This window comes from Tachypleus tridentatus, chromosome 13 (genome assembly GCF_004210375.1).
Source record: "Tachypleus tridentatus isolate NWPU-2018 chromosome 13, ASM421037v1, whole genome shotgun sequence".
Taxonomy (NCBI): Eukaryota; Metazoa; Arthropoda; class Merostomata; order Xiphosura; family Limulidae; genus Tachypleus; species Tachypleus tridentatus.
Window position 1 is genome coordinate 26,198,911 of NC_134837.1, and position 20,057 is coordinate 26,218,967.

The 20,057-nt window shown below is 33.0% G+C and overlaps 1 pseudogene across 1 annotated transcript in view; it reads right to left on the bottom strand.

Moving 5' to 3' along the window:
- Window positions 1-3,776: 3,776 nt before the first annotated feature.
- The window catches only part of LOC143238080 (solute carrier family 12 member 2-like), a 61,156-nt pseudogene continuing 44,875 nt past the window's right edge, over window positions 3,777-20,057 (bottom strand). The window contains exons 18-24 of the transcript XR_013020398.1: window positions 19,587-19,744; window positions 18,126-18,371; window positions 11,478-11,592; window positions 11,054-11,140; window positions 10,817-10,922; window positions 8,068-8,135; window positions 3,777-5,161 (exon numbers count right to left, since the gene is read on the bottom strand). The product of XR_013020398.1 is annotated as a solute carrier family 12 member 2-like (transcript). The remainder of the gene's footprint in view (window positions 5,162-8,067; window positions 8,136-10,816; window positions 10,923-11,053; window positions 11,141-11,477; window positions 11,593-18,125; window positions 18,372-19,586; window positions 19,745-20,057) is intronic.

Sequence of the window (20,057 nt, forward strand, 5' to 3'; positions counted from 1 at the left end):
AACTATATCTATGGTTCAACAATAACATACAGTGAATCTATGTCTATGGTTCAACAAAAACATACAGTGAAACTATATCTATCGTTCAACAATAACATACAGTAAATCTATGTCTATGGTTCAACAATAACATACAATGAATCTATGTCTATGGTTCAACAATAACATACAGTGAATCAATATCTATGGTTCAACAATAATATACAGTGAATCTATATTTAATTTTTAAGTTACGTCATATTTTGATATCTAAATGATGGTGTGATAAATTCCTAACAGTTCAGTGTATAATATTTTGTGTGATCAATTCCTAACAGTTTAATGTATAATATTCTGTGTGATCAATTCATAACAGTTTAGTGCATAATATTGTGTGTGATCAATTCATAACAGTTTAGTGTATAATATTCTGAGTGATCAATTCATAACAGTTCAGTGTATAATATTCTGTGTGATCAATTCATAACAGTTTAGTGTATAATATTGTGTGTGATCAATTCATAACAGTTCAATGTATAATATTCTGTGTGATCAATTCATAACAGTTTAGTGTATAATATTCTGTGTGATCAATTCATAACAGTTCAGTGTATGATATTCTGTGTGATCAATTCCTAACAGTTTAGTGTATAATATTCTGTGTGATCAATTCATAACAGTTTAGTGTATGATATTTTGTGTGATCAATTCATAACAGTTTAGTGTATAATATTTTGTGTGATCAATTCATAACAGTTTAGTGTATAATATTCTGTGTGATCAATTCATAACAGTTCAGTGTATAATATTCTGTGTGATCAATTCATAACAGTTCAGTGTATAATATTCTGTGTGATCAATTCATAACAGTTCAGTGTATAATATTCTGTGTGATCAATTCCTAACAGTTCAGTGTATAATATTCTGCTTGAGAAATAAAATTTGACATCAACATTATTCGTGTCTGTACTTCCGTCATTTCAAAAGTGAATATTGAGCTTTGCCTGCGTGCACAGCTTTTCAGACGCGATACAGACGAACGCTCGGACAGATATCGTGGTTTGTAATATAAATAACAAATAAAAGTGCAAAAGTTGGTAGTTTTCCATTATAGAATTTTAGGCTGTGTAGTTCTACTTTAAGGTTATATCTAAATATTAAGATTAGGTTCCTTCCCTTCTCACAACTGGCTGCAGACAGTGAAAGGCAGTTGGAGATGAAACATTGGAGTTCAAGCACTCAACTCCGAATCCATCACTAATTTTTCTTAGTGGCTGGCGAGATTTAAATCAGTGTTTAGATCTTATCTATTAGCTGGAATGTCCCTAGCGCGTTTGGTTACTGTGACCACATACATTGTACATTATGTATTATGATTTAAGTATAACAACAAAGAGTGGTAATAGAGGAATAATTTTGAATGTCCTCCAGTAACACAGCGGTATGTCTGCAGACTTACAATGCTAGAATCTGGGTTTCGATACCAGTCCTGGATAGAGCACAGATAACCAATTATGTAGCTTTGTGCTTAACTTCAAACAATAATGCTAAACTCATTATAAAGTTTTTGTATACATATATATATATTGTTAGTAGTAGTAGCATTTTTATATTACGTGACCTGGATTCACTGGTCATTCAGAAGACCTGGCGAACCAACACGTTTGTTTTTCTGTTCAGTTAGTTGTTAGTTATTATTATGACAAAACGATATTTGTTTGTGCTACTGTACTTCCGCCATTATTTGTTGTTAAGCTATGGCATAATATTTGATTATAATACTTTGATTTCATAAATCTGTGAGGTTTTTCCTACGTAACTTTGATTAAAGTTCTTACGTTATGATATCAGTTTTATGTATGTAGGAATACAAACTTCGGTTTTAGTTTCAGAACTACATCCAGGTAGTCTTAAGATCACGTGTTTATGGCTCTGAAGCTAGAGAGATACCAGAGATGGTCCAGAATCATGTTCACGTGAAAAAGTAAAATGGTGCATTTTGGTAACATTTCATATAGTTAACACCAGTGTAACTCCATATAACTCTGTCAGAAAATAAAGATTTCACTTTAGAAACCTGTTGATTATGTTTACCTAGGAAACCAAGACATTTCAGGGTGTTGCAATGATTTTTTAGGAATGTTCGCAATTAATTAAACCATCGTAACAATTTTATGTTTTGCGGTGCGATGATATGCGAAGGGTTTATTAACTTTCAATCCGAGAGTCTTTAGCCATTTCAGGGGGACTTAGAAGCTCTGAGTGTACCTTTAATAGCAAAAGCAGTGATACAGCACACCTACATATTCTTTGTATTTGGAATTCTTTTAATAACCAGTAGACAGAACGTTGAGGTTTATAACAGCTTAGACTATCTTGCTAATACGTCGTACAGCTTACGCTACATGTCTGGTGGAATAGACCGCCACTCCTTTTTCTTTTCTTTTTTTTTAAGCAGCAGCAAATGTAGTGAGATTTTATGAGTCTGTATCTCAAAAGGTTTAACAAAAGATCACAGAACGTTCCAACTAAAATCATGTCATTGAAAGGAACATGACAGTCGATTATTTGTATTAATACTGGGAAAATTATGTAGAAAGGTATGCATAGATGGTCCTTCTTCATTGAACTCATCAATGTAGCATTGGCCAATATTTTGCCAAACAACAAGCCAGACTTTGCTTTCCTTCCTATTAACATCTAAAACAGACTCACACAATAATACTAGTTTCACTGTATTTACATTTGATATACACAGTCCAATACAAAACCTCAATTAAACTTCCATAAAACCTAGCGCCATCTAAACAAATTAAATACTGATAAGTGTGAGTCGTCTTCCACTTGATCAATTTCTATTGTTCTTCAACCCAAGTTCGACATTTTAGACATTAAGAAAACAGACATATTGCAATCATAACTGTGATAAGAGGCTTACGGGTTACATTAAAGTACTGGAAGATGGATTTAGTACTTCAGTGCCAGATATGTGGTTTCTTTAATGAAAGATCAACTTTAGGCTACACAAGGAGTGATATTCTAAACAAACTCGATAACTATTAGTTTCTATAGTAAGTTAAATACGATGGATTTATAAACTTAATAGTCTTGGTTACTCATACCACTAAAGCTGCACCCAATATCCAATCACGAACTTCTTTCCTTCTTGCATCTTCACATCAATTAGTTGACTGTGGCAGTAACTAATCTTAAGTTGCATTGAAGTGTGGGATTCATATGTAAATACAGTTACTAATCTTAAGTTGCAATGAGCTATGGGATTCATATGTAAATTAAGTTACTAATCTTAAGTTGTAATGAACTATGAATTTGCTGTTTTCTTGTTTTCAAAGCTCACTAGAAGCACAATGAAAGATAAAATTATTACTGTGAATATATTTCCAAAACATCACCACAAGAAACGTTTAGTGAAAAAATGAAGAAAAAAAAAGGGGTAGACATTTATCTATGGTGTATCTTACAAAGTTAGGTCTGTAAAAATATGTGTAACCGAACTTATCAGCTACTAATGAATTTTTGTTTAAAAACTGTGAAAAATACATACTTAAAGAAATGTACGTATTCTAGTTGCAATTCGTCTGACTAATAAATATGTTTTACAGAATTACGTTTTGATATATTTCGAATATTAACAGTAAATGTTTGCTTTTGATATCCGTCAAACACGTGATTAAAATTTGTGCTAAGTAAAGAGTGGATGGAATATATGTTTTCCGCACACAAAGTGTGAAATGTGAATTATTTTATCTCAAAACTGAAACTGATAATAAAAAATCATTTATTAAAAAAATGGCGTAACTGTCAAATTATTCATCACTTTACCATCCTTAAGAACCTTAACGAAAACAACTTATTTCTAGCATTTATTCATTTGAAATATAACTAACAAATTTTCTGGTTTAAAACAACGACAAACGAAGTTAACTTGAACATTTGTTTCCTCATTGTTGAACTAGCTGACGACGAACATAGTCGTTCGAAACTCAACACGTAAGAGAATTGTTCATGACCTAACACTTATATACCACACTTCTTGTTTCATGATACAAAATATTATAAAAAAATATAAACGTCTTTCAAACTTCACGAAAATATAAGAATTATTGAGACATAATAAATGCGAGAACAGAATGTGGAAGATGCATATAACACCACTTAATCTAAAATATTGAAATAAAGAGAGTTTGCACTTCTCAGTCTAAGATACTGAAAAAATAATATTATTTACACTATTCTAAGATATCGATACAATCACACTATACCTTTTACTTGTCACGTTATTATGTTGTTTTAAATGAATGATAAATCATAGGCATTGATTGTTACATCACAAACACGTGACATCATCTTTTTAAGGTCAAGAATATTAAACTAGTGAAGGTGCTTCCATTAACATGAATTAAAACTTAGAACGTAGCTGGCAAACAGACGATGTGACTGCCTGTGTGGCACATTCTATGATTCAAATGGCACGAAAATATATAATCTCTAATGTTGCATACTATAATATGTATTACACACCATCAGATTCACTATAACTTTTATTAGGTGGGTGGATGTGAAATATTGTAACAGTTGCTCCAATACATACAGTAATAACATGTACTCACATCGACTTGAACATACCATATTCAATACATTGAAAACTTCAATAACTTTGTTCCTTAATACAAAAACAGAAGGAATGTCGGGTAAATTAGTCAATTACCGATTAACAGATTTCCCGCTCAACTAATTTGACTAGCGCCTAGACAAACTTTAATTAATAAACGTACTCAGTGTTTTGTGGCTTTAAAACTAAGACGCAAGACCATAATACATAGAAGTATATAATATACAAAATAAAGATAAATTCTAAACCTAAATACAATTATAACATTCACTTTAAGTGGATAAAACGGTAACTTTACAGGCGGAAGGAATAGACATTTTATTCAAATTTCTCACACTTTGATTCTGTAACTAAAAAAAAAAGTTTATACAAATAAAGTGATGTAAATATAGTTTGTGTTTCGGAGTAATATATCAAGCATAGTATGTAAGAACGCTTGTCTGGTTACCTCGAATCAGCAACAAGGGAGGCATGTCTCTGGTCAGTAGTTCTAACCATGACATATAGAGGGGAGCTGGACACGAACACCTTCTTGGTATGGGCAATGTTCTAAAGATAAAAAGAGCTTGTTAGTTAAAATGCAATTCCATAAAACAACTGATAACTTTTCTGTAAAACCTTCTAAAAGTCTTTGTTTCTTTTTGAATTTCGCAAAAAGCTACACGCTAGCCGTCCCTAATTTGTAAGTGCGATACTAGAGGGAGTGCAGCTAGTTATCATCACCCACCGCCAGTGCTTGGCCTATTCTTTTACCAACGAATACTGGGATTGACTGTCACATTATAATACCCCCACGGCTGAAAAGGCGAGCATATTCAGTGTCATGGGAATTCGAACCCGCAACCCTCAGATTACAAATCGACCTCTCTAACAACCTGCTCATGCCGTGCCATTTTAAAAATGAAAATAATTTTAATCATAACAGAATACTCAGTATTGTAGCTTTTAAAGAATACGTTACACCAAAAAAATTATTATTTTGTCATGTTTAAAACAGGCCAGAATGTTTTCATTAAAGTTTTGAATCAAGTGGCATAAAGATATTTTTCTCAAAAACTTCGGGCCTGACATGACCTGGTGGTTTGGGTGCTTGAGTCTCAATTTACGGGTCGCGAATTCGAATACCCGAAATTCAACATGTTCGACATTTAAAACTTCAGGGTGTTGTTACGTGACGGTCAATCCTAGTTTTTGTTCGTAAAGTGGTGAGTGGTGTTGATTGATTGGCTACCTTCCTTCTTGCCTATCACCACTAAATTAGGGTCGGCTGATGCACACAACCCTCGTGCAGCTTCATCCAAAGTTCAAACCGAAACTTCACTACTTGACACAATAAATGAAATTATAGAAAATGAAAATTAAATTTACAGTAACCTTTTAGAAAATGTTAAGCTTACATCAGAATCAATAATTTTAATTATTTTGGGGAATAGAAAACCTTGAAACGTATTTTGTTTTGTAAGAAACACCTTTTAGAATTTTGGAAATCTTGATAGATTAATCTAACATAAAGGATCTTATGGTTTACACAGAGCCAAATATACAGAAGCTTGTGATAGGTTAATCTAACATAAAGGATCTTATGGTTTATACAGAGCCAAATATACAGACGCTTGTGATAAGTTAATCTAACATAGGGGATCTTATGGTTTACATAGAGCCAAATATACAGAAGCTTGTGATAGGTTAATCTAATATAGAGAATCTTATGGTTTACACGGAGCCAAACATACAGAAGCTTGTGATAGGTTAATCTAACATAGAGGATCTTATGGTTTACACAAAGCCAGACATAAGGAAGCTTGTGATAGATTAATCTAATAGTAATATAGAGGAGCTTATGGTTTACATAGAGCCAAACCTACAGAAGTTTGTGATAGATTAATTTAATACAGAGGATCTTATGGTTTGCACAGAGCCAAATATACAGACGCTTGTGATAAGTTAATCTAACATAGAGGATCTTATGGTTTACATAGAGCCAAATATACAGAAGCTTGTGATAGGTCAATCTAATATAGAGGATCTTATGGTTTACACAGAGCCAGACATAAGGAAGCTTGTGATAGATTAATCTAATATAGAGGATCTTATGGTTTACACAAAGCCAGACATAAGGAAGCTTGTGATAGATTAATCTAATAGTAATATAGAGGATCTTATGGTTTACATAGAGCTAAACCTGCAGAAGCTTGTGATAGATTAATTTAATACAGAGGATCTTATGGTTTACATAGAGCCAAATATACTAAATTTTGTGAAATTATATTAATTTTTTTTTTATTTTGGCAAAAACGTTCTTACAGGTTTGATTAATTGTTAGGTTTATGTATCGATGTTCCGATATTTCCACAAAGCTACACGAAAGTTATCTGTGCTAGTCGTCCCTAATTAAACAGTGATAGACTAGAGAAAGGCAGCCAGCTAGTTAACACCATCCACTGTAAACTCGTGTGTTATTGTTCTGCATTTGGATAGGTATTATCCATAATATATCGCTATTTTAAACACGTCCTAGTCACCTCGTAGTGAAAAAAGTGTAAGCACTTATCAACACACATGAATGTATCTAATAAATGGCTAAAATCGAGTTATGTCCAGTACGAAACGTGCTTCAAAAAACGTATACCGTATTTACAGTGATATGGATGTATCTCACATTACCAGCAATATGAAATATTTGTGAGAAAATATCATGTGCTTTACCAAAATAATAATGAAAATACTTTATATTGTGTTTGTCTTAACAAGAAGAGGACAGTACTTCATGGGAATAACTAATATAAAACGTATTATTTAATTTGTTTGTTTTAGAGCAAAGATTCGGTAAGCTATCTGCAGTGGTTACCACAGGGAATCGAACTCCAAATTATAAAGCTGAAGTCTAGAAACTTACAGCCGACCCACTGTTATGTATAACCCCATACATAAAATTCCATAGGGATACAATGAAACGTTTATTGTTGTTGTTATTGTAAGTCGTTTGAGTTTAGACGATTGGTTTACCCTAAGTGTTATACTATTTAACTTAAAAGTCTGTAACGGCCCGATATAGCCAGGTGGGTTAAGGCGTTCTACTCGTAATCTGAGGGTCGCGGGTTCGAATACCCGTCGTACCAAACATGCTCGCCCTTTCAGCCGTGGGGGCATTATAATGTGACGGTAAATCCCACTATTCGTTGGTAAAAGAGTGGCCCAAGAGTTGGCGGTGGGTGCTGATGACTAGCTGCCTTCTCTCTAGTCTTACACTGCAAAATTAGGGACGGCTAGCGCAGATAACCCTTGTGTAGCTTTGCGCGAAATTAAAAACAAAACAAACAGATGTGTAACTATATTTTTAAAAACTTCTCTATATTTGGTCTGTATAAGTACTTTTATTTTAGGTTGCTTATCATTCTGGCTGTAGCTTTATCAATAAATTAAAACAACGTTGATAATACTTTCTGGTAACTTACAGGACAACCAATGACGCCTCCTTGGAATGTTTCACCAACAGTTCTCGTAATCTCATCTGTCTGTTGGACTGGAAAAGAATGAAAAGAATGTTGAAGATATCCGCCCACTACTGTTATCAGTTTAACAGCATTCATAAATAAGTTAACTCTCATTCCAAGTATCATGTCACATGTATTCATGTATGACGAAAGTTTTTGTCACACGATTAAGCTTTAGTACAGTATTCGATCATTCCATACAACGTTTATATCCAAAAACCCGAAACATTAACCTATAATGTTTACTGAATATGTGTAATTACACCATTGTTTACACTTACTAGTAGGAATGATAATGTATGTTACACATCTTTGCATAAAAGGCATGAATATTAGAAACAGTTACATAAACAAAGCGATTTAAAGATCGCTGATGTTTGTAGCAACACAACTTTGTGAAAAAAATTTAAAACGATTAGCAGTTTCTCAATGATACTGAGTTTACATACGTTCAAACGAATTAAACTTACAAATAAAAATTATAGCTATCAGTGATGACGAGAAACCCACTTGTTGAGAAATTTATATGCAAAAACGGCTCTCAGCCCAAACGAGCCGTTTTTGCATATAAATTTCTCAACAAGTGGGTTTCTCGTCATCACTGATTAAAAAATTATAGCTGCTCTTAATAAAACGATATTAAGGGCAAGTATAGTGTGGTACACACACATATAAATATATGTGGAAGTGTTTTATTTATAAAAAATTGTGAGACAAAATGTATAAAACACAAATATTGCAGATATGCCATTCCATTATCGAGTAAAAATAGAAACCATCAGTACTCTATATTAACTTCCTACTGTTACACTCTCAACCTTGGCCAGGTCTGTTCAAAATTCCTGTATAGATATTTCTGAGGTTGTATGGGCCTATGTAATATCTGAAAATGTCAAAGTGGCCTTCAAACAACATGACCTCATTGAGAGAGGAGTACTATAAGACATTTGAATAACAAACAGTATAATAGCATAAAAATAAGGTGTGTAATTTTCGGTGTAGAAAAATGCTTACATAAAAAATACTAGTGCATTTTACATTGTATCCACTTTTATTTTATACTTTAGGAACGTTAGAATGGCTTTGTGGTTAGGACGCTCGATTGGTGATTTGAGGGCTACATATTTTAATGTGTTCACTCTTTTAGCCGTGGGAGAGTTATTATGTGGCACTCAACCCCACTATTTGTTGGTAAAAGATAAACCCAAGTGTTGATATTGGGGGTTGTTGACTATCTTACTTCCCTCTTGCCACCCACTAGTAAAACGGTAAGTCTACGGATTTACAACTCTAAAATTAGGGATTCGATTCCCCTCGGTGGGCTTAGTAGATAGCCTGATGTGGCTTTGCTAAAAGAAAAACACACACACACACACTTCTCTCTAGTTCATCACTGCTAAATGAGGAACAATGAGTACAAATAACCCTCAAGTAGCTTTGCACAAAATTCTAAACAAACTGTGTTTTATATTATGTTTTGTACCCTTAATGTATGCACCATAGAGTTCAACTCCACCTGTATATGTAATTTACTATGTGTTCCACAGTTATGTGTACATAAATATATAACGTCTATTAAACAGATTTTATTTTGTCAGGATCATTAGATTAAAGGAAATTGTATTCATATGAGCCAATAAAACGTTTCCGTTTACTAAAAGTTCATTATCATGTAGGTATATTTAACAAGTGTTATAAAAGTAGTTGGCTGTATACTAGAAGTGTAATTTTAAGAATTCCAATTATGAACTAAAAGCAGAACAATCAACTAGCTGATCTTAAACATAATAAAATTTTAACATGAAATTCGGTTAAAGTTTTTCTTCCTTGTGAAATATGCATTACTTGTGAACCTAACTCAAAGGGAAGCCTGTAGGCATAACGTACTATAAAATAAATATCGTTACCCGTGGTGGGTAGGGCACATTTAGCCTATTGAGTAGCTTTGTACTTATACAACCAAACAAAAAGGTTTGAAACTAAACTGTATAATTTTAAAATACATTTCATTGATAATAAGTTAAATATTGAAAACATGAAACGTTAACTCATAATTATTAAATTTATTATAAATATATTTATCCGATACTGTTAAGTGCATAGCGATGAATGTGTGTGTGTATTTTCCTAGGAGAGCCACATCGAGATATTTGCTGTGTCCACCGACGATAATCGAACCCTTAATGCTAGCGCTGTAAATCTAAAGACTTACCGCTGTTCCAGTGGGGTGTATTTGCATATCAACAACATTAGTATGTCCAGGTCTTTTAACACCGTGAAAAACGTGTATCTTTTCGTGAAGTTTTAAGTCAGAATCTTACCGCCAGAATTCTCTACCTTCTATTTTTTGTTTTAAGCATTAACAAAGTCTAATTATCGATCACGTAACAAATTTATCTATTTGATAGCAATCACTATAGTTTTATTCTATATCAAAACGTTTTTGATATTAGCCAACTGTTTGACACATATTTCATTCCTAAAATAGCCTCGAAACACCGATAATTATTTAGGAAGCTAGTAACTCGGTTACTCTGCATGATGCTATTACGAGCTATGCATATTTATCTACACGAAAGCGCATGCTCAAAATAACTCTCATCTGTACATATACTTTTTAGGAATACACTTTTCACATTATAGATCCAAAGAGTTGGTAACATTCTGTAAGTTATGAAACATGTGTAACCAGTAAGAAGTCCTGCATTACCTTCTCCTTGTGCATTGCTAAGACTGTCTCGGTTATCGCCAGAGGGTCTTTAGATTGGTCTTCATCAACTAACCACTTGGACACAAGTCCTTGGAACTGTAGCCGTCTGTGGAGAAAAAGATTATATGTTGAAGTTTTTTTGTTTTTTTGTTGTTGTTGTGAAACTACATTTTATGTAATCTTTAAGCCTAGTATACGTTCAATATGATATGAATCGAAAACATGTTATACACTCACGTTTCTTCTCTCGGAGGTTCATTTATTCCTGGTAACACAGTAACATCCGAAAAGCTGATTCTAAACTTCTTCAACAGAACCGATAAGCTGTAAACAGTTAATAAATAAAATCATTATTGGCTGTCAAGCTTTTGAAACAACCTTCACAAAATGAAAATTACTTATGAAATTCGGGTAATGCAGTTTCTAAAATACGAGATCTAGAATGTCATAATGTATACATTTGCAATATTTTTGCTAAAGCATTTCAACATATCCAACCAATATTTTTTGAAAGGAATCTACAGGAACAAAAACATGGAGATGTCAAATTCATAAACATATTAGATCGCAAATAAAATAACTGTATCCAGTAAAATCTGTTAAACCGGATAAAACTGATGCAAACATTATTAAACTGTACACATAATAATAAATTACAAACTTTGCTTGAGCACGGTCCAGGTCACTTTCTCTGTGAGACAGCGAAAAGACCCTCAATTTACATCCATTCCACTGTGAACGGGTTGTCAAAATGTATGGAATCAACATTGTGAGACCTTTAATGAAGAAGAAATAATCTTAAACAACAAGTACTGTGATGATCATGAGTTTAAATAAGTCATCAGTAGCGTTTTTTGTGTTTATGAATCAAAGTAAAGGGTAGCCCAAAATGTCTGTCTTATTTTAAAATTTAATAGTTAAATATCTAAGGAAATACAGCGATGGGTTTTCCAAATGTTGTACCCCCACTCAAACACTGAAATGTCAGTAAGCTTCTAAGCGTGCGCCATCAGTGACTCTCTATATATTTAACCGATATTTCATTTCAGCCTATGTTTGTTGCAACATGTCTACAGTTGGAGTGCAGTAGCGTCTTTAATACCATGATGTTTTCTATAGGCATCCAATACACGATATCCTTAACGTACCCCCATACTTTTCCCTGTACTGTCGTTTGTAATTACGTTGCATTACGGTCACTGACTTGGTCTCTACAAGCTAAACAATGCATCGAACGTTTTCATGTTAGGTTTCCAATTTATGGAGTAACACCACTCATTGAAGTGAAAACAACGTGACAATAAAAACTGTGTGAGTTTGTGTACAAGATGTTGAAACTGCAGAGTTGTATTTCCTTATAATTTAATTTTAAATTTTTTAAATAAGAAAGATAATTTTGGACCACTCTGTAAAATAATAAACCAAACAACAGCAATTCCATAAACAGACAAAGATGTAAAGATATCCGAGGAGAATAAAACTGAAATATTTGTAACCTATTTAATTTTCTAGGTTTTTCTTTCGTCTATATTGTCTACACACACAGCTATATATATGATATATATTTGTTTCTCTTCATTGAACATTCTCCTCGCTCATAAATACTTTCCTGCCATTATTTATTATCTTACTAAATAATACTAATAAGAGATCTTAGTGCAAAGAACGTAAATAATCACTGATTTAAGAACCTGATAACATTCACAAACCATTATAATTCAAACTCGCAACCATACCAAAATAAAAAGTGCATACTACTAGTAAAAGTTGTTTTTTTTTACAATAAATATCGAATTTGTATGTCGGAATAAGAATATATTATATACACAATATATATATATATGCATATATAGTTTGTTATAAACAAAAAGTGTGTTTGTGTTCTTCTTATAGCAAAGCCACATAGGGCTATCTGCTCAGCTCACCGAGGGGAATCGAACCCCTGATTTTAGCGTTGTAAATCCGGAGACATACCGCTGTACTAGCGGGGGGCATAAACAAAAAGAGGCCGAAACAAAAATTACAAATACTACACCAATTGAAAGGACTCCCAGGGTATGGACGATAACGTGGGATATAAAATGTACCCTATATTTTGAAGTAGGACCCACATTGCGGTGGGGATACACTGTATAAGTCTTAATCTCAGTTTGCCAGTCTCACATAAAGAGTGCAAATTAAGAGAACAAAATGTGGGTTCTAAAACCCACAACGTCCCACATCTATATCACCCTTCACTGCCTGCAGATAGTTGTAGGAAGGTAACTGCTGTCTAAAGTAAAGAAAAATAAATAAAAAATAATTGGAAAAACACATAAAAAATACAAATAAGGAAATATTAGTTAGTTTAAATTGGAACCTTTCATACTAGTATAATTCGTCTACTGGGCTACTAATTAGTGCCTTACCACCCACCATAATGGGGCTGGAATGCTAACTTCAAGAGGTAAGTTTATTTAACTTACTTACTCCCAAGCGGCAGTACCTTTTTTCATTTAATTTTAACTTATTTGCTTCTTCTTTACTTTGTAGAGCAGTCATCTGCCCACAACTGTCTGCAGGCAATGAAGGGCGATACACAACGTTGTGGGCTTAAACACCCACATCCCCCTGTCCTAATTTCCATTTCTATTTATATTCCTTTATTTTATTCCTTTGTGTGAAGCTGGCGAACGGAGGTTAAGTCTGATAGACGATGTATCCTCACCGCAATGTAGGTCTTACTTCGCAGTCACCTCCAAAACCTAGGCTACATTTTATATCCTCCAGTATAGCCTGTATCCTGGAGATCCTTTCAACTGACACAGTTTTTTATTTTGGTTTCGACTTATTTTTGTTCATAACAAACTAGTCAGACGACTGAATTTGCTGTTTCTTACGGAGTCCTACTTTTGGTTTGTTTTATTTCACTTAACCATTCAGTATTTAATATTCTCTATACACAAGGACACATGTATCAAGGACACATGTATCTGTGACTTCTGTGTGTGTATATATATATAACATGAAAAATGACTAATGCGAAATAGATGTTTTAATATTCACAACGTTTCCAGCTGGTACACTCTTTTTCTGGTGATTTTAAAATTTAATAAAACAAAATGCTTGATACCACAAAGCTTATCAAACACAGAACGTTCTAAATTATCATCACACGACAGATCTAATGTAGCATACATGTGAAATGCTGGCAGACCAATGTCTTTACAACAGGATAATATGTGTGCATACACACTTTATTGTAAATGAAAGCAAGAGTCGAAATAGGAATTTTTACCGATCTATCTATATATATACATACACTATAGTACTGTCTGTTGTATGTCCATGTAACTACTTGGTATAAATATTTGTTAGGTCCACGTGGAGTTACGCACAAATCTTTGAGTTTGGGTTTTGGGTTTTGCGATTTTTATAGCCGTTTGTACCACTATATCCTGTTGATGGATCTTCAACAAATTTATCGTGAAGGTTTGTTGGGTCCATTTGGAGATATATGCATAATTTGCGATTTCACGTTTTGCGTTTTACAGTTTTAATAGATGTTATACGTTTTTTTGCAATTACTTAAAAGGAAAGCAGCTTTTCATGTCCTAAGATAATTTATTATTAACCATGTATTTACATAACTTATTTCCAGTGAGGTAAAAGTCCAAATAACGTAGTTGGAAATAAGTTTGAATTATATTTTAACGTATTTGACAAATTGTCAATGTCAAGAAGACCGACAATGTCACGTTTCAGCTCGTATTCTGATGTTTAAAAATAAAAAAAACAAAATATTACTAAGAATCAATAAATAAATATATATAATGATCAAAAATAAAGAAATAATAATAAATATATTAATTAATTCAAAGTATTTGTTTGTTTGTAAGTTCGCGCAAAGTTACACGAGGGCTATCTGCGCTACTGGTCCCTAATTTAGCAGTGAAAGACTAAAGGGGAGGTGGCTGGTCACCACCACCCATCGACAACTCTTGAGCTACTTTTTTGCCAACAAATAGAGGGACTGACTGTTACTTTATAACGCTTCTACGGCTGAAATGAGCGAGTATATTTGATGGACGGGAATTCGATCATGGTCATGCCAGACTGGTTAGGCTAAGGATTCTTCTACAGTAAGTGTCTGTAACATGTTAATGGTAAGTTCGAGAAAATAAACGAACAGTACTTACTTCACTTATTTTCAAAATAGTATATATATTCTGAGTTAAACATATTTACAACAACAAATTATTCACACTATATATGATTACAGACATATGATAAACGCTATACAATTCTTTTCGTCTTGCCAAAATTCCACTTAAGCCTATTCAGTTGCAATAGAATTTTAGTTGACAAGTCAAATTATTTTTTCTCTATTACTGTCACCAAACTATCCGAGCACAGTTCACTTACGTTTGTCACCACATTGTATTCTACACTTTTAAAATCGTCTGCTCCTTTTTGTATTTAGATCTACTTTCAATAATAGTATACTTTTTGTCAAAGTCCACGCAGAAAGGTTCAATAATTTTAGAACTTTCTTTACTCAGCAAACCATTATTCTTATATATGCAAAAAGACAAACTTCATGTTCAACAACCAAAACTATATACAAACAAATGGCCTAAGCATGAGCAACCCAGTATCACCAGTTCTAGCCAATATTTTTATGACACAAGTTGAAACACAAGCAATTAACACAGCATTACGTCCACCACTATACTGGTACAGATATGAAGATGACACGCTTGCGGGATTCAAATCTACAGAACACATACTTAATTTTTTCAATCACATTAACTCTATACATCCCAACATTAATTTCACATGTGAACAGGAAGAAAGCAATCAAATATCATTTCTTAACCTCAAAATTACAAGAACCGACACACAATTCAAAACAGATATCCACCGAAAAATCACCCATACTGGACTATACATTCCTTGGGACTCAGCACATGAAACAAAACAAAAACTCAACATACTAAGAAACCAAATAAACACAGCCATAAAACTATGCTCACCAGATAAAATTAACGATGAATTAGACAAAAGAAAACAATACTTCATCAACATCAATAAGTTTCCTCCACAAACCGTAGAAAACATTATACGCACACACCTAGACAAAAAGCAAAATCAACCAACTAAAGTAAATATATCTCACGAATCAAAAAATCACGAAACCATATACTGCTGTATTCCATATATTCCTGACATCAGCAGACAAATAACCAACATTTGGCAAAAAACTAGTAACAAAATATGACATTCCAGTTAATACCAAATTTATTCAAAAACCAGGCACAAAACTGAAGTCTATACTATGTAAAAACTACACTGACAAACACCACACCAACATTATTTATAAAATACAATGTGATAACTGCCACGACTTCTATATTGGAGAAACAAGTGGAAAAATGGAAACCAGATTCAAAGAACATAAAAAGTCACCTCCACACGTTTTCGAACACTGCAAGTCAAATAACCATAGAAAACACTCAAATACTAAATAAAGAAACAAACATAAACAAACGCAAAATTAAAGAAGCCTTACTTATACAACAACTTAAACCCAAAATAAACCAATATAAGGGAACGCCTTTATACCTATATTAATATACTAAAATAAATAAAATTATATATTGAAACATCTAACACCGCCTTCTACGTTCCGACACTCAGTTGCACAACCCCTTTCAAACATGTGGTCAGCTTCCGGTCAGTTACCTCTTTCTTTGTGAACCTGACGATGACCGAAGAAGGTCGAAACGTTGTTCGCTCTTCTATGTAAAATATTTTCTCAACCCAAACGAGCCGTTTTTTACATATAAATTTCTCTACAAGTGGGTTTTCTCGACATCACTGAAACCATAATTCTTATTTATTTCAATACCATGAGTCTCACTTTAATATATTTCAACCAATAGGCCTATATTAATAATTAGGCCTTCTTTCTAAGTCCGAACATCTCTTTTACGTGAGTTTACTTTGTTTCTCGTCTCCTATGTCTTTGTCTGCGTGTTGTTTACCGCTCATCTTAAATTATTTATATGTTTTTGCTTAATTGGTCTGCTCGCTATATATCCTCGACATCAATAAATTTCACGTGACTTTCTCTAATATTGACATGAATAAGTTATAAACACAGCGTACGACTGTTATCGAGTTACGTAACTAAATTTGTCATAACATTTACTTTAAAATAATTACTTCTAACACTCGGTTTATGAACAAACCTAAACAATCATAAAATATTCATGATGAACTCATGTCTATTTTATACAGACGATATACTGATGAACTCTATAATTTTATCAACTTCGTTAAGAATTATCATTTGGGCCTTCACTAATAAGGCAAGTAAATTGAAATTGTTTGTTTTGGAATTTCGCACAAAGCTACTCGAGGGCTATCTGTGCTAGCCGTCCCTAATTTAGCAGTGTAAGACTAGAGGGAAGGCAGCTAGTCATCACCACCCACCGCTAACTCTTGTGCTACTCTTTTACCAACGAAAAGTGGGATTGACCGTCACATTATAACGCCCTCACGGCTGGGAGGGCGAGCATGTTTGGCGCGACTCGGGCGCGAACCCGCGACCCTCAGATTACGAAGCGCACGCCTTAACACTCCTACGAAAAGACGTTTCTTGTCCTGATTTCTCTAAGCCCGTTCCCCTGGCTGTGGTTTTGCTAGATAATAAATAGGGACAGTGGGAATCTCGTTAATCCATTCATTAATGGATTTAAATGGCAATTTCATTTAAATACAAAATTATTAGCCTAATATTAATAACCTTTCAAATTGCTCTGGGGCCTATTAGGTCCCAGTTTTCGTAGGAGTGTTAACGCGCTAGGCCATGCCAGGCCCTAGTAAATTTAAATGTATAATTACATACGGACTTTTTATTATGTTCAAATACTTTTTTGTGAGGTTTCAGCCCCTTTATTGTACTGGAGAAATGTTTGTTTATAATTTTAACAAAAAGTATCGATATTTTTGTAGTGTATAGAACCAAAATATTTTCCTAGTTTCGTTTTATTCATAAATAACACGGTTCTTTCTATTTATATACATTGTAGTGAAACAGACTGTACGATAATAAAGGCCTTTGTTTTCAGCATATTAGTGTAGTCGTTTAATAATTTTATTTCCTTTTGCAATATGACAAACATAAAATAGTTCAACCTCATATAACTTTTTTTTTTTTTCAGTAGGATACACATTATGAACGTCAACACATTTCAAGCGATGAAGTATAGATGTATCACGAATATCTATTAATGAATAAACGTATTAAAAATCTTCCTCCTACCCCCATCATCATATAACCACCATACATCAATCGTGCCTTTCTTCTGTTTCCTCTGGAACTGATCAACAGCATTCATCACATCAGCTGGGACCTCAGGGAAATGGTAATGAGCTGCTTCCACACTGGTGAGACGGCGGAACTTAGCTAAAGATGGCAACTTTGTCTCTTTCGGGTTTTCTGTTTCATCTGACACAGATTCTGTGTATGATTTCCTTTCAGAACTCAGATCACCGTCTGTGACGCTTTCTAGTTAGAAATACGGTGATTAGAAACCGAGTTTGAATGCATAAGAATAAAAAAAAATCAAACACAAATAACAGTAAACAGGATTTTAAATATCTTCATGAAGTAAAACTTGCACTCTTATAATTTGAAATTTACTAATAATTTTCTATATCTTATACATTATAATTATATATACCTCCAGTGTGAAAGTAAGAGATTAGAAATTGAAAGTTAACATTGTGAGTTTTGTTTGGCCTACATTAACTGGGGTGTAACATAAGCTGTTATGATAATTTACTTTTTAACTCTGTGGGTATTAAATCACAAAGCATTTTAATTTCCATTTGAGACTATACACAAATTTTCAGTTTTGAGGTTTCTGCCACTACTTTGCCCCCTGGTGATGGATCTTCAAATTCTTCATGAAGATTTGTTGGATCCATGCGGAGATATTAAATCACAAGTTAGATTAAATTAATTAAATTAGATTAAATCACAAGCTTAGATTCTTAACTTATTGATTTTATGATTTTCATCTGAATTTTATATAATGTAATTGGTCTTCTGAATGAAATAAAATAATTTTGTATAATGTAATTGGTCTTCTGACTGAAATAAAATAATTTTATATAATGTAATTGGTCTTCTTACTGAAATAAAATAATTTTATGTAATGTAATTGGTCTTCTTACTGAAATAAAATAATTTTATGTAATGTAATTGGTCTTCTTACTGAAATAAAATAATTTTGTATAATGTAATTGGTCTTCTTACTGAAATAAAATAATTTTATATAATGTAATTGGTCTTCTTACTGAAATAAAATAATTTTATGTAATGTAATTGGTCTTCTTACTGAAATAAAATAATTTTATATAATGTAATTGGTCTTCTTACTGAAATAAAATAATTTTGTATAATGTAATTGGTCTTCTTACTGAAATAAAATAATCTTATATAATGTAATTGGTCTTCTTACTGAAATAAAATAATTTTATGTAATGTAATTGGTCTTCTTACTGAAATAAAATAATTTTATGTAATGTAATTGGTCTTCTTACTGAAATAAAATAATTTTATATAATGTAATTGGTCTTCTTACTGAAATAAAATAAAACAACCAAATTTTTATTTATTTTTCTCACTTAAGAAAAATAACTTTTCGTTACATTTTCAGGTTTTTATAAAGAGATTTCGTTTATTCGAATGAAACCTTAAACGTATTCCAATACTTACTCACGTTACATGGGGAATCATAGGGTGCTGTAGGTAGGTTCGGGTCGTTTGGCGTATCATTGTAAGGTAAACCCATTTCTGTTTCGAAAAACTGTGCGTAGTCTAAACCATCCTGGAGCCGGAGGATCCCCAAAGCCAAGTGCATATCAAACACCTGGCTGAAAGAAACAAGAAATAAAGCTACTAAACGGATCCTTCATTATGTACGTATTCATATTTTAACAGTTGCAGTGTAAGATTTGTAAGGGAGCAATGGTTTGAAGACCACTGTTGTAGTGTATTTTGGTTGATGTATCTTTAAATACCTCCTTCGTTTCTATTCCAGGAAAAACTATCTAATAACAATCACACTCATTAGAACGTTCCAAATATCCTCCTTTAACTAGCAAAAATATTCAAAATAAATATGGTGATAAAAGGACCTCCAAAACACATTGTTATACAAGAACGGACTTTTTCTGTATTGGATAA